Raw genomic sequence first — 16,411 nt, 5'->3', positions numbered from 1 at the left:
GCATTTCAACATCCCCAACAGTTATTTTCTGGTCTGGGAATAAAGTCCCTTCCTGCAGCTTTTGAAACAGACCAAAGTTCCTGAAGATGCGAGCATCATGTACCTTTCCCAGCCATCCCACGTTGATGTTGGTGAAACGTCCCTTTTGATCCACCAGAGCTTGCAGCACTATTGAAAAGTACCCCTTGCGGTTTATGTACTCGCCGGCTTGGTGCTCCGGTGCCAAGATAGGGATATGGGTTCCGTCTATGGCCCCACCACAGTTAGGGAATCCCATTGCAGCAAAGCCATCCACTAATGACCTGCACATTTCCCAGGGTCAACACCCTGGATATCAGCAGATCTTTGATTGCGTGGGCTACTTGCATCACAGCAGCCCCCACAGTAGATTTGCCCACTCCAAATTGATTCCCAACTGGCCGATAGCTGTCTGGCATTGCAAGCTTCCACAGGGCTATCGCCACTCGCTTCTCAACTGTGAGGGCTGCTCTCATCTTGGTATTCATGCGCTTCAGGGCAGGGGAAAGCAAGTCACAAAGTTCCATGAAAGTGCCCTTATGCATGTGAAAGTTTTACAGCCACTGGGAATCGTCCCAGACCTGCAACACTATGCGGTCCCACCAGTCTGTGCTTGTTTCCCTGAGCTCAGAATCGGCGTTCCACAGCATGAACCTGCCCCATTAGCACCATGATGCATGCATTGGCAGGGTCTATGCTTTCAGAGAAATCTGTGTCCATGTCCCGATCACTCACGTGACCGCGCTGATGTCGCTTCCTCGCCCGGTATCGCTCTGCCAGGTTCTGGTGCTGCATATACTGCTGGATAATGCGTGTGGTGTTTGATGTGCTCCTAATTGCCAAAGTGAGCTGAGCGGCCTCCATGCTTGCCTTGGTATGGCGCGAAACGATTGCCTGCCCTTGCTTTCACGGAGGGAGGGAGGGAACGGAGGCCTGACGATATGTACCCAGAACCACCTGTGACAATGTTTAACCCCATCAGGCATTGGGATCTCAACCCAGAATTCCAATGGGCAGCGGAGACTGCGGGAACTGTGGGATAGCCACCCACAGTGCAATGCTCCGGAAGTCGACTCTAGCCTCGGTACTGTGGAAGCACTCCGCCAAGTTATTGCACTTAATGCACTTAGAGCATTTTCTGTGGGGACACACACACTCGAATATATAAAATCGATTTCTAAAAAACCGACTTCTATAAATTCGACCTAATTCCGTAGTGTAGACATACCCTGTGAAAAAATAAGAGTATTAAAAATAATCAACATTCACCAGTTATCACCACACAATTTTATATCCTGTTCTAAGTAAAGGCAAGAAAAACTATGGTAACATCCTATCCCACAATGTGATAACTTGTCACAATTGTTAGCTATTTACTTGAGACCACTATGTACCATCACCATATGTTAGTCTCACTACAGAGGTGCCAACAAAATTGGCAGTATCAACTATGTTTTTGTTGTATATGCTGGGGATACATTTCCAAAATAAATGGACAGAGATCACTAACAGTTCACCTAATCTGCCCTTAGAAGGTTAGGACATTTTACCACTGCCAGCCTAGCCAGGCTTTGAACTGGTAGTCTAGGAACTGACAGCTCTGCATCCCATTTCTAACCCCACAAATGGGCCAATCTAGCACTGCTTGGAATAAGAAGAGACTTGTGGTTACAACAGTGAGTGCATTTAAAACTCAAAGACAGTTTTAAGAATGGCAATTGTTTAAATCTGAAATGTAATACTATATTGATGAGTTAGTCTATTGGGCAATGATGCAGTAAACAATCTCCTAAAATACTATCCATATTGTGAATATAATTATGACATTTACTATTTATACAAAAAGTCTGGAAACATTCATTAGAAGAATATTTGCTCATATGATTCATCCAACATAAAAATACAGATTTATTTTGAATATTGGGTCAATCAGACATTATGCCACATTTACCCATCAAAATAAATTGTTTTGAAAACCTGACAGAATAGTTTACAGCACTGGCAATTAAACGTATAGTAGAATAAATGAGAATGCAGACTACAGATAGATGAACAGAAACAGGGAGCAACACCAGAGTCAGAAGGAGAATGCTAAGAAAAGCCAGGTTTGTGTTAAAGCTGGTAAAGAAGAAATTTATTGGAAAAGTAACTGAAAATCTCTCTCTGGAGCATAGGGTTGCCAATTTTGGCTGGATGTATTCCTGGAGGTTTCATCACAAGACATAATCTTTAATTAATCTCTAATTCCTGGAGACTCCAGGATAATCCTGGATGCTTGGCAACCCTATGGAGCGTGAAGGTGATTGGGTAGTTTAAGGGTTTGAGAACTGCATACAGAGCCTTTCAGATCTAGGTTTCAGCTCTGAATCCTGCCTAGAACAATTGTTTCTGTCTGACAGGGTTACCTATGCGAGATGACTCAGCGGTCTCAGCACAGTTGCTAGGGAAAAGGTAGCCACATAATATAAGCCAACACCACAGTTGGCACTATTATTTTTGGTAGCATCAGCAAAAAGCCCAGGGACTCCATAAGCCATGGAATCTGAATTTCCTTCTGACCTTTAGTGGTGGTTCCCTCAAGACAGGTTTGAGGCACATTGATTAGGCAGTGAGAGGAAGCTTGTCTGTCCCTACTGGACTTGCTCCGTGACTCAGACGACGATTTTCAAGCATACGTTAAAATTAAAATGTAACAAACGCCACACACAAGCCTACATATTTACTGGCTAGTTGTGATGGCTGAGCTACCACTTTTCTGTCATCCAATACTATAGTTAGCTGAACAGCCAAAATTTCCCTTTCCCCCCAGAAATGCTTTTATTCATTTTCATTAATACATAGGCATAAAAAATGGTGCTGGTTATACAAGGTAACTAGTTTAGGAGAAGCAAGGTCCTTACAGTTAGTTGTCCAGGTAACTCACTACTTTTTCCTCATTAAAGGCATCCAAGCAGAACAATCAAATATCCCTCCCTCCTGATGCCCTTAAACTGTGGCAGCAGTTTCAATGCCACAGAATTCAAGACTGTGACACCAGAGGCTTCTATAAAATCAGACTATGAATAAACTACAGCTGACGGAGTCACAGATCATTCTAATTTTAGATCTTAGAGGCAGGGATCATCTTTTTTTGTGTGTGTTTGTAGCACAATGGGACTCTTGCCCACGGCTAGGGCTCCTCCTAGGTACTACCACAATACCCACAAACAAGAATCCAGCGTCACCTCAGTACTGCTGTACTGGGGTTTTTAGACACAAAACTGATTGATATAGAAAATGAATGCAACCATTTGCTGAAGTCTTCTTAGCAGTTTGTTCCCCACAATAACCATAGGCATGTATCTAGGTGGGCACATGCACCAAGCAGGACAGGAAACCGCAGTGGTCTCTATAAGACTGATTTCCTGATACCTAGGCTTGAAGGTTTGCTCAACTTCAGGTTAGAAGAAAATTGATGCAATTATGCAGCTTTACTCTGATAGCAGGGGATGAGCCACTGATTTGGCAGAACCATTGATTGGTTTTGTTTGTTTGTTTTTAATTATCCTCCTTTGGATGCCTGATTGTGATTTAATGTCAAGGTACTCAAGAATTAGTGTGATGATCATGTCTTTCAGTCACTTATATAGCTATCAGCATACAGGATGGATTTAAGCAGGAAAAGGAAGGGAAGGGGAGAGAGGGTACATGTGCATGAGAAACAGGTTAAGGCCCTGTCCATGTCATGAGCTGTGTTCTCTTAACTTCCACAGAAAAAACAGTGGGGATACAAGGAGCTCAACATTTCACAGGATCAGGCCCCAAATGAAAAGTGAAGGACAATTTATTCCATTGCCAGCTCTTTCTGAAAGATCACAAGGGGACATTCCCTTTCACCTCTCTCAAATTAAACTTCAACAATGTTCTGAAGTCTATTTTAGTCATGAAGTAGTGTAATATCAAACTTGCTACTATAACATTTTTAAAAACTCTAAGATAGCAGAGTAACACAGTGAATGTTAAACCTAGAAACAACTGAGAAATAACCCCCTGAAAACCGGAGTTTATAATGGGAAACATTCACTGACCCTTAGATAAATCAAACTGTAGTTTATACTACCATTTCTCTTTTATGAAGCTTGACAAATTGGAATACAATTGGTAATTACAGGCACTGAACACCTCATGATTATGAATAAAATATTCCAGTTGACTGGAGCATCATTCCAGTAGCATTTGCAGGAAATTAACTAGCATTATTAAAGACACTGAAGGCTATGCCATTTTGTATCATGTTATATTATTCAAATTTCTGAACCAGGCATTCAGAAGTGTTCTTAATCTTTATTTTGCATCATACTGTGTCATGGCCTATAAAAGACACTTGAAGGAAAATAGATAATATTTTAAAAACACACTTAACTACAGTGTGTTAGATTATTAAAACCAAAAGTTTAAAACGTAGTTTTCCCAACCCTATTTATACTGCTACTTTCTTTCTTTCATCTTTTCCCCATGTCTCTTAGTCTGGACAATGAAAACAGGCAAGTCCATTTCACTTTCACATTTTCATGAGTCAGTAGAATACTATAATGTTTGGGCAAACACACATACAATGGACAGTTTTTCACTTTTTTTTATTGAAAAGCATGGGAATGCAGCCTTGACTTGCTTCCTCTCACTAGAACTGCAGAGGGGTTGCTGCAACGTGAGTGCTGGTAACTCCTTTTCCCAGCAGAGTGAGAGAGAGGGATCAGAGATACGCTCAATGCTACTTGTGGTTAGTGGATAGGGAGCTCATTTACATGGAGTTCTCCATCCCCCTGAACAAAACAGATTCAGAGTAACAGCCATGTTAGTCTGTATTCGCAAAAAGAAAAGGAGTACTTGTGGCACCTTAGAGACTAACCAATTTATTTGAGCATAAGCTTTCATGAGCTACAGCTCACTTCATCGGATGCATACTGTGGAAAGTGTAGAAGATCTTTTATACACACAAAGCATGAAAAAATACCTCCCCCCCATCCCACTCTCCTGCTGGCAATAGCTTATCTAAAGTGATCACTCTCCTTAGAATGTGTATGATAATCAAGTTGGGCCATTTCCAGCACAAATCCAGGTTCTCTCACCCCCACCCGCACCCCTCGAGATGATGGGGCGCCCAGGATTTCCAGGTTTACAGCCATGCGGAACACAATGCCATCCACAGCCTCAGAAACAACTCTGACATCATAATCAAAAAGGCTGACAAAGGAGGTGCTGTTGTCATCATGAATAGGTTGGAATACGAACAAGAGGCTGCTCGGCAGCTCTCCAACACCACTTTCTACAAGCCATTACCCTCTGATCCCACTGAGAGTTACCAAAAGAAACTACAGCATTTGCTCAAAAAACTCCCTGAAAAAGCACAAGATCAAATCTGCAAAGACACACCCCTGGAACCCCAACCTGGGATATTCTATCTACTACCCAAGATCCATAAACCTGGAAATCCTGGGCGCCCCATCATCTCAGGCATTGGCACCCTGACAGCAGGATTGTCTGGCTATGTAGACTCCCTCCTCAGGCCCTACACTACCAACACTCCCAGCTACCTTCGAGACACTACTGACTTCCTGAGGAAACTACAATCCATCGGTGATCTTCCTGATAACACCATCCTGGATGTAGAAGCCACTCTACACCAACATTCCACACAAAGATGGACTACAAGCCGTCAAGAACACTATCCCCGATAATGTCACGGCTAACCTGGTGGCTGAACTTTGTGACTTTGTCCTCACACATAACTATTTCACATTTGGGGACAATGTATACCTTCAGATCAGCGGCACTGCTATGGGTACCCGCATGACCCCACAGTATGCCAACATTTTTATGGCTGACTTGGAACAACGTTTCCTCAGCTCTCGTCCCCTAACGCCCCCACTCTACTTGCGCTATATCGATGACATCATCATCTGGACCCATGGAAAAGAAGCCCTTGAGGAATTCCACCATGATTTCAACAATTTCCATCCCACCATCAACCTCAGCCTGGTCCAGTCCACACAAGAGATCCACTTCCTGGACACCACAGTGCTAATAAACGATGGTCACATAAACACCACCCTATACCGGAAACCTACTGATCACTATTCCTACTACATGCCTCCAGCTTTCACCCTGACCACACCACACGATCCATCGTCTACAGCCAAGCTCTGCGATACAACCGCATTTGCTCCAACCCCTCAGACAGAGACAAACAGCTACAAGATCTCTATCAAGCATTCTTACAACTACAGTAACCACCTGCGGAAGTGAAGAAACAGATTGATAGAGCCAGAAGAGTTCCCAGAAGTCACCTACCACAGGACAGGCCTAACAAAGAAAATAGCAGAACGCCACTAGCCGTCACCTTCAGCCCCCAACTAAAACCCCTCTAATGCATTATTAAGGATCTACAACCTATCCTGAAGGATGACCCATCACTCTCACAAATCCTGGGAGACAGGCCAGTCCTTGCCTACAGACAGCTCCCCAATCTGAAGCAAATACTCACCAGCAACCACATACCACACAACAGAACCACTAAACCAGGAACCTATCCTTGCAACAAAGCCCGTTGCCAACTGTGCCCACATATCTATTCAGGGGACACCATCACAGGGCCTAATAACATCAGCCACACTATCAGAGGCTCGTTCACCTGCACATCCACCAATGTGATATATGCCATCATGTGCCAGCAATGCCCCTCTGCCATGTATATTGGTCAAACTGGACAGTCTCTACATAAAAGAATAAATGGACACAAATCAGATGTCAAGAATTATAACATTCATAAACCAGTCGGAGAACACTTCAATCTCTCTGGTCACGCGATTACAGACATGAAAGTTGCAATTCTTCAACAAAAAAAACTTCAAATCCAGACTCCAGAGAGAAACTGTTGAATTGGAATTCATTTGCAAATTGGATACAATTAACTTAGGCTTGAATAGAGACTGGGAGTGGCTAAGTCATTATGCAAGGTAACCTATTTCCCCTTGTTTTTTCCTAACACCCCCCCCCCTCAAGACGTTCTTGTTAAACCCTGGATTTGTGCTGGAAATGGCCCACCTTGATTATCATACACATTGTAAGGAGAGTGGTCACTTTAGATAAGCTATTACCAGCAGGAGAGTGGGGTGGGGGGAGGTATTTTTTCATGCTTTGTGTGTATAAGAGATCTTCTACACTTTCCACAGTATGCATCCGATGAAGTGAGCTGTAGCTCATGAAAGCTTATGCTCAAATAAATTGGTTAGTCTCTAAGGTGCCACAAGTACTCCTTTTCTTTTTGCGAATACAGATTCAGTTCCCCTCTTCCTCATCTTATATATCGATCCAACCTCTCTGAATAGGTAAGCTCAGTGCAGAAGCCACTTCATGGAAGTGACTGGAGCTTACATTCCCCATACTGCTATGTAAATTCTGGTTAGGACTGGACCCTGCAGTGGGCTCTACAGAACTGAGCAATGGTAAAATTACACTAAAATTGTCCACTGGCTGCCATCACAGCCAAGAGCTTGGGGTGGTACAGGGAATTTGAAATACTGTTAAATTAAAAGCAACTATCTAAAACAATAAACATACTGGATATAAGACTTTATAAGATAAGCAATGTGGCATCATTAAGAAAGAACAGCAGGCAAAAGGTCTTAGACAGGGCCAACGGTGATTCAACTGAAGAACAATTCAGAAAAGGTAGGTTGCTAAACAAAAATATTTTGTTATTACTTTTTAATAGGAAGGGATTATTGAAGTCAATGGCCAAGTGCAGAGAAACTGTAAAATTGCCAGAGGCTGTCTTTCCTACATGAGGTATCTGACTCTCGTGAATGTTGAATTTCCAGTCTTTTCAAAATATCAGTTTCCATATTTCAAGTCTATAATAAATATAGTGAGCCTGCAGTGTCCAAAACCTCTCTTTTAAGATAAGCTGCTATACTATACAAGTGTCATGGTTCCTCCCCCACTCTGAACTCTAGGGTACAGATGTGGGGACCTGCATGAAAACCCCCTAAGCTTACTTTTACCAGCTTAGGTTAAAACTTCCCCAAGGTACAAATTAATTTTATCCTTTGTCCTTGGAATATCCACTGCCACCACCAAACTCTAACTGGGTTTACTGGGAAACGTAGTTTGGACACGTCTTTCCCCCCAAAATCCTCCCAAACCCTTGCACCCCACTTCCTGGGAAAGGTTTGGTAAAAATCCTCACCAATTTGCATAGGTTGCCACAGACCCAAACCCTTGGATCTGAGAACAATGAAAAAGCATTCAGTTTTCTTACAAGAAGACTTTTAATAGAAATAGAAGTAAAGGAATCACCCCTGTAAAATCAGGATGGTAGATACCTTACAGGGTAATTAGATTCAAAACAGAGAATCCCTCTAGGCAAAACCTTAAGTTACAAAAAAGACACACAGACAGAAATAGTCATTCTATTCAGCACAATTCTTTTCTCAGCCATTTAAAGAAATCATAATTTAACACATACCTAGCTAGATTACTTACTAAAAGTTCTAAGACTCCATTCCTGGTCTATCCCCGGCAAAAGCAGCATACCAACAGAGACACAGACTCTGTTTTTTTTTCTCCCTCCTCCCAGCTTTTGAAAGTATCTTGTCTCCTCATTGGTCATTTTGGTCAGGTGCCAGCGAGGTTACCTTTAGCTTCTTTACCCTTTATAGGTGAGAGGATTTTTCCTCTGGCCAGGAGGGATTTTAAAGGGGTTTACCCTTCCCTTTATATTTATGACAACAAGCATGAATATTTTAATAAAACATTTTAAACGCGAGACAAGCATGGTCTAGTGGTCAGAGCACCAAGACTTGGAGCTACAAATTTCTCAGTGCTAATTCCAGTTCCTTCACTGGCATTTGTAGCATTGAGCAAGTCACTTACATTCACAGTTCCTCATTTCCTTATCTGAAAAATAGAGAAAAATGATACATACATGGGCACATCACAGGGTTGTTGTAATTAATGTTTGCAAAACACTTTAAATATCAAAAGTGCTTGTGACACTGACAGGCCAGCTCAGGTCAGTGCAATTGGCCAATTCACTTGCATGAATACCAAAGAAATGTTAAGTTATTAATTCACTCGAATGTTAAATTTACTTCAAAGGAAATGTGAATGACATTGTCTTCACTTATCTATAACCTGTTGATTGCGATCCACTACATCAGTGGTGGGTGACCTGCGACCCATCAGGGTAATCCGCTGGCAGGCTGCGAGACAATGTTTACATTGACCATCCACAGGCATGGCGGCCCACAGCTCCCAGTGGCTGCAGTTTGCCGTTCCCAGCCACTGGGAGCTGCGGGTGGTCATGCCTGCAGACAGTCAATGTAAACACTGTCTCAGGGCCTGCCAGTGGATTATCCTGACAGGCTGCATGTGGCCAGCGGGTCACAGGTTGCCCACCACAGAACTACATTATATAGATCCTTGTATTTAATTAATGCTAGATCAAAAGTGTGTGTTAGTATTAAGATGAGAATTTACTTGATGTGTAAACTTTATGAAAACGAATGAAGGATTGTTTCTGGCTATCACATTGTGTTTACTTTACGTTACCCGTCGCACCAGATTGGAGCCACAGAAATGTAAAAGATTGCTAACTGCAAAGCATGGGTCATTGTGTTCAACAATGGAAGTTCAAAGACTCTGTTTACGTTTTATCAACAAAGGAAGAGCCCATGTTGTGAATGAATACACTTGCCAAATTGCCTTCCCTGGAAAGACGCTATAAGAATTGATCCAAGGATCGATCCTGCATCTCTGAACTGTTTTGGATTCTAACAAAGTGAAATACTGAACAAGTGGACAGAGATCCTCAGAATTATTGTGGGTAACTCTGAGAGACTTGTGGAAATTTAGCAGATCACTACATCTCTGCCATCAAACTTTGATTCACCTATTAATATATTTTTCCTGCTTTAACCTCTCAATAACTTATTTCTTTTCTTAGCTATTAAACCTTTAGTTAGTTTACTAGAGAAATTGGCTTCAGCATTGTCTTTGGTGAGATCCAGAGTACCAATTTGACATAGGGTAAGTGACTGGCCTTTTGGGGTTGGGAATGTGGTATTCTAATGAAATGTGGTATTGTAACCAATATGAAAAAGTCCAATTTGTCTGGGTGGCAAGGTAGGCTGGAGAGCCTATAGGGACTGTCTGACTCCATGGTAAAACTAATATGGTAATCCAGGAGTGCACATTTGTTTCTGGCTTGGTGAAATCTAATTATAGAATATACCACCGGTTTGTCTGTCCTGTTTTCTGACAGTCTGACCTGAGGTTGGCACTCACAGTTGTGAGCCACTCCAGACAGCAAGATAGTGCTATAAAAGTGGGTATTACAATTATTATTCTGCCTGATGTGTATGGGCCACCTGAGTAACATTCGTTACTAAGCATATCTATAAACTAGGAGATTAAAAAAAAAACACAACATTTACAAATAGAACAGGTAATGATAAGCTGTTCAATACAATCCAATCAGCAAGAACCTTCTAATGAGAAAGGTTGATGTTTTGAGTTCTTATTCAAGATATAACTCAGCACACAGGATAAACTCTCCAGTGGACAGATATTTTACTATTCAGCTAATGCTCTGTGCAGTGGTTGAACTAGTACTGCCTTGAGACAGTTGTAAACTATCCACACAAAATTTTCTTTGCACTGAACATTGGATACAATACTGATCAGCTATAGCTCAAAAACTGTCTGATGTTGTGGAAGCAATGAGGCTAAGACAGACACAGCAGGAGCAAAGCATATATAGAAAGATGACAAAAGATTTTGAGACAGCTAGCAATACTGGAAGGTTTCCAAAATAAACCTTTAAAAATCAAGCACTTAGGCACTGAGTACAATTACTTCAGAATTGTTATTTTTGCACAGGCATCCATCCTGGTGACAATGGCAATACAACCTTTCACTAGGCCGGAAAAAACTCAACACCAGATTTTCACATGGTCAGCATCCACAAGTGAGGCCAGATGTTCAAAAGAATCCAATTTGTGCACATAAGTAAAAGCCAGATTTTCAAAAGAGCTTAGCATACAATCACTCTCAATTTGACACTTAGACCCAGATTTTCAAAAGAACTGAGCACATTCCGGGTTGAACTCTTTTGAAAATACCAGGCCACTTATTTAGACCCTTAAATGGAAGCGGAGCACTTTGGAAAATCAGGCCCTGATTGTGGATGTTGAACAGTTTTTAAACTCTAGCTCTAGGTGTCATATGCATCAGTGGCTTGATCCCACACCGTGGAAGTCAAGGAAAGTTTTGCAATTCATGTCAATGGGAATAAGACAGAGTCTTTAAAGAACATTTCAGAAACTAAAAAAAGTTATATTTTTCTCCAAAACAATTTAGTTTTCATGCTAGACAGCTAACTATAAATCAAAACTTAAAATCCAAATGCAACACCATGTGATAGACTATGTGAATGCCTATCTACTAGTAAAAAGGCATGCAGATGCAAGTGGGAGAAAGGGGTAAGGAGTCTGCAGCAGATCACTGAGCAGAGACGTAGTTGGCGATCAGAGCAGAGATTTAGATTAATATTTAAGAGGAACTATAGATACTGAAAAAAGAAAAGGAGGACTTGTGGCACCTTAGAGACTAACCAATTTATTTGAGCATAAGCTTTCGTGAGCTACATGATGAAGTGAGCTGTAGCTCACGAAAGCTCATGCTCAAATAAATTGGTCAGTCTCTAAGGTGCCACAAGTACTCCTTTTCTTTTTGCGAATACAGACTAACACAGCTGTTACTCTGAAACCTATAGATACTGATAAATGTTTGTCCTTTGCATAAGAAGCCTAAAGTACTAAAATAAATTGACTCTGTTATGTAAATGCAATAACTCTGTTCAGCTTATGCACAAAACTAAATCACTGCAAAGCTCAGCCATGCAATGCCACACTGGCAAGTGTTAATGAACAGCCTGGAAAACAACCATGTGAATCTTGTAATCACAGATTCAGGAAGATTCAGTAACTAAGCCCACAGTAAGCTAGCAACTCCCCTGCTTGCACCTTTCACTTCTGTCTTGCCTTAGTAGGAAAGAGAAAATGTAGAGGGGATAAAAGGTTTTTGTTAACATGAAATCTGTAGAATTTGCTTAGTTGAAACTGCATAGATTTTTTTAAATCCCAAAACAAATAAAAAACACACAGCCCCACAGAATTGTCAGCATGATATATAAACATAAGAAAATAAGAAAAAAGCTGTCAGAGCTCATCTTTCATTGTAACTTTTACAAACCCTGAGAAACATTTCATCTGTTTGCATCAGATTCTGCTTTTTATTCTTATTTCCAAATAGATACAACTGTAAAAAGCCTCTCATCCTCCAGGACTGAATTAAGACTAAATCCACTATGTCCCCACTAGAGTTGGTTATGAATTTTCAGGGCCAGAGTCACTAGGGTTTTTTGGGTCCATGGCTGCAGGGTGGCCCTGCCATGTGGACTGCCCTAAGCCTTTGGGCCCCAGCTCTTGCTGGGCCTCTCAAGATCTAAGCTCTCTGTTGCGTGACAGAGAGACTAGAAGCTCTGAGAGACCCCAGCTTAACCCAGGGCTTCTAGGCTCCCTGTTCTGTGGCAAGGGACTCCCCTGCCACCACAGGAACGGCCCAGAGTCAGGGTAGCCAGTTGCTCTGTTTCATTTTGAAAAAAATGGAATCAAAATGGTTCCGTTTTTCCTAAACAATTTTTTTTTTCAGAATTTCCCTTGAAATGTCTAGGATTTGTTCCAAATCGGAATGACACTTTTTCAAAATGTCAGAATTTCCCATGGAATGGAAATTCCAAGTTTGAGTCAGCTCTAGTTGATCAGCCTATTCCGAGGAACTATTCATCCTCACCATCTCCCTCCAAACCTACTAGACTCCTTGATCTTGAGCTTTCAGGCTTGCCCCTTGCCCAACCAATAGACTTGTCTTCTCAGTGTGAGTATGCTGCATAGACCTCCTTAGAGCACTGAGTCCAGATCCCTAGGCTCTTCCTTTAAACCACCTTTGTTTGTCAACCACAGAAATTAGAGATATTGGAATGTTTTCTATAGATAATTTGCCCATGCTTCATCCAGTCTGGTTTCAAAGAAGGGAATTCCAACACTTTCCTTGGGAAATTACTCCACAAGCTAACAGATCTCACCATTAAGTTCATCTGCCTCGTTCTATTTTTCCCCACTTTGATTCACTGCATCCTTATTATGTTCCACATACCTCAAGGTTCAGCCTTTTCAATTCCTCTCCTCACCCTATGATTCTCTAATGCACACACCATTGTGGGATGTTCTAGCACTCTTTGTTCTATAACAGGAAATCAGTTTCAAAAGACATTACAATTTGTTACTGCAGAAACAGCTGTTGATTCCACATTCAGCAGAAATATGACCTCAAGTATGAAAAAAGTTGATAGGAGGAAGGTCTGCTTCATGTAAATATCCTTAAGATCAGCAGTTTGAGGACAACAACTTGCAGTATGCTGGACACCGATAGGCACTCAAAGGGTTGATAGAAAAATAAGACTTGAAAGGTAACATTTTAAAATAGATTATGTCTATTTTTCTTTAATCTGAACTAAACCCAGATGATCATTTAAAGTTTATATATAAACATAGAAAAATTAATCGTGGTTTAATTTCCATAATATTGTATCATTTACTAAAGCTAGAAATGATTGGAAAATCAGGTTTGGGGTATGTCCTGAACAAGCCAATTAGTACCCAGAGAAACTCCTGAAATCACTCTCTAGCCAATTGCTTCCCATATTTTTTCGTACAAATTGTCTGCACTCATATTTCTTAATGAAGCAGGCAACTAGTTTTGCATATGTAATTTCGTTCTTTTAGCTAGAAAAGTTAAAGCACTTGCATTCATCCAGTCTTTCTGATTTACTTCCATGCAAATCAAAATATAAATTTTATTACACTGTGGCAGGAGAATAGGTAGTTAATATGCATATGGCATTTAGACATTCGTGGGAAGTATATCACTGTTTATAGAACAGTGTCAAAAACACACTAATTTTCAGCTTAAAAACTGTTGTAAAAGCATGATCATTACACTTGTGATCATACTTTTGGACTGGTGTAGATATATTCCCTTTTTGCCTTCAACTACGTAATTAAGGGCCAAATCCTGTAATTCTCACTGAGGGAGAAGACTTCAAAAACTATTTGCACACAATTGTCTGAACGTTAAGCTTCTTTTGTCTGTGTTCACAATCCTTTTGAGTTGGATTTCCCCAAATATTCTAGTAAACAAATTTACTAGCAGAAATTGTTGGCCAAAATAGTTAATTCTAAGTGAATATTACACATAATCAGAATTTGCATTCTGAAAAATTTCTGTATTTACACCAGAAACCTGAGTTTCCCCATGTTGTTAGAAGACAGAAGACAACAGCCATATCTCAGACTGTAAACATTGGATATTCAAAGCAATATGTAAGTAAAGCTCATGAGAAACCCATAGGCTGAAACATGTTCACATAAAACATTTGTTGAGTTCTGAAAATCAAACAACTCTGTGGAAATCATGATCTGTTTACAAAACAATTCACAACAGAAAATAGGGGGATCTGATGAATAATGTGTTCACTGCAAATATTTTCTGCACTGGTTCCTCAGTCAAACCTCCCATTTCCTTCAGTTCACGCAGCTGCTGTGGGACTGTTCCCCCGCTCTTAACAGGAGTTTGCTTGACTATGGAGCAAAGAAACTGGTCTCAAAACGGGGGGGAGGAGGGAGTGCTATGCTCTTTACAGAATCCCAAATTCATGTTAATAGACCACAGTATATCATTTTTTTCCTTTGCATGGTGAATCTTTAATTTGTGATGTGCCTCATTTAGCAATGTTATTAAAATAGACTTGATGGCTTTTAACAGGGTTCCTTATCAGAACCAGAAAAAGAGTTTATTAAAACTAGGAATGGACTAATTTATTTTGCCTAATTTCATATCTAGTCAAACATCATGGGTTTGAAAGTAAGACTCAGATACCATTTGGGTACCATTCAGCTTAGGCAAGAATGTGGAAGAAAGGGTTGCATAAAAGGAACAGGGAGAAAAAAATCTGAAAATTAAAGTAGTCATTGTACAAAAAAGTCTAAACTGTCTATATCATTTAAATAGGGAGCCAAAGTGTGGCAACCTTTAGTCTATCCTGAACAGTGTCTTATGTTATGTTCACACTGCAGCCAGGAAGTATGACTGCAGCATGTGTAGACTTACCCACTCTAGCTTTGATCAAGGTAGACCAAACTAGTTCAAGTAACCACAGCAGTGAAGCCAGTACAAGTGGTGGCCATTCAAGCATGTATCTAGGGTCTTGGGCAGTCAGGGCTAGTCCATGCTACTGCAGCTTCACAGCTATTGATAAGCAAGCCAGATCAAAGCTAACTTGAGTATGTCTACATGTGCTGCATTGACTCCTCCTGGTTGCAGTACACACATCCCTTGGTGACACTTGCAAACTGGTAGTGGATCATCATGCACTGAAATCACTTTGGAGGTGCTGAGAAGATGCTTGTCCATGACTATCTCTAGGGTTTGTGATCAGGTTAAACTTGTATGAGGCATGTATGGGAAAACAGGGGGAAACAGCTCCAGAAGGAACCACAGAGCCAGAAGGGCTTTTCCACTTTGTGCCTTACTCAATCTCTAAGTGCCTACTGCTAGCTGCTGCTTTGGTGAAAGGGTTCCTGACCTCCTATGGGTTGAACAGTAAGGTCACTATCCACGCAGACTGTAGCAGTTTTGTACAAGGATAGCCCTCCTCCTCTTTGTAATTGTTTCACATTCCCACAGCATTGGAGCTGCATCTGGTCCCACTCCACGTTCTGCTACATAAGCTGGAGAAGAGAGTGTGATGGTGTGTTCTTGGTGGTGGTTGGTGGGTGATGTGCTATCTGTGGTTTTGGGATTGGTTTTTTTTTGTGAAGCAGGAAAAAAACTGTTCCTAACCTTACTGTAACTGGTTTCAGAGTGGTAGCCATGTTTCTGTAACTGTTGTTCTTCGAGATGTGTTGCACATGTCCATTCCACATTAGGTGTGCATGCGCTGAGTGCACAATTGCCGGAAATTTTTCCCTCAGTGGCATCCATCAGGTTGGCTCTAGCATCGTGTGCTGCCATGTGCTCATGCATTGGTATAAGGGTTCTGGCTGACTCCCGCATCCTCTCAGTTCCTTCTTGCCAGCCAGCTCCGACAGAGGATTAGGAGGTGGGTCATGGAATGGACATGTGCAACACATCTCAAAGAACAATAGTTACAGGAAGGTTAGTAACCATTTTTTCTTCAAGTGCTTGCACATGTCCATTTCACATTAGGTGACTCCCAAGCAGTACCATAGGA

General features: G+C 41.3%; 1 protein-coding gene across 16 annotated transcripts in view; it reads right to left on the bottom strand.

Annotated features, from left to right (window-relative positions):
* ENOX1 (ecto-NOX disulfide-thiol exchanger 1) overlaps positions 1 to 16,411 on the bottom strand; it is a 506,538-nt gene that overhangs the window by 289,035 nt on the left and 201,092 nt on the right. The window contains exon 1 of one of the 16 annotated variants that reach the window (XM_078853123.1): positions 104 to 385. The exons of the other annotated variants lie outside the window; for them this stretch is intronic. The gene's annotated coding sequence lies outside the window, so the exon portion shown is untranslated. Of the gene's footprint in view, positions 1 to 103; positions 386 to 16,411 lie in introns of those variants that run through there. 16 annotated transcript variants of the gene reach the window in all.

This window comes from Lepidochelys kempii, chromosome 1 (genome assembly GCF_965140285.1).
Source record: "Lepidochelys kempii isolate rLepKem1 chromosome 1, rLepKem1.hap1, whole genome shotgun sequence".
Classification (NCBI taxonomy): Eukaryota; Metazoa; Chordata; order Testudines; family Cheloniidae; genus Lepidochelys; species Lepidochelys kempii.
This window is presented reverse-complemented; position numbering and strand designations above follow the sequence as displayed.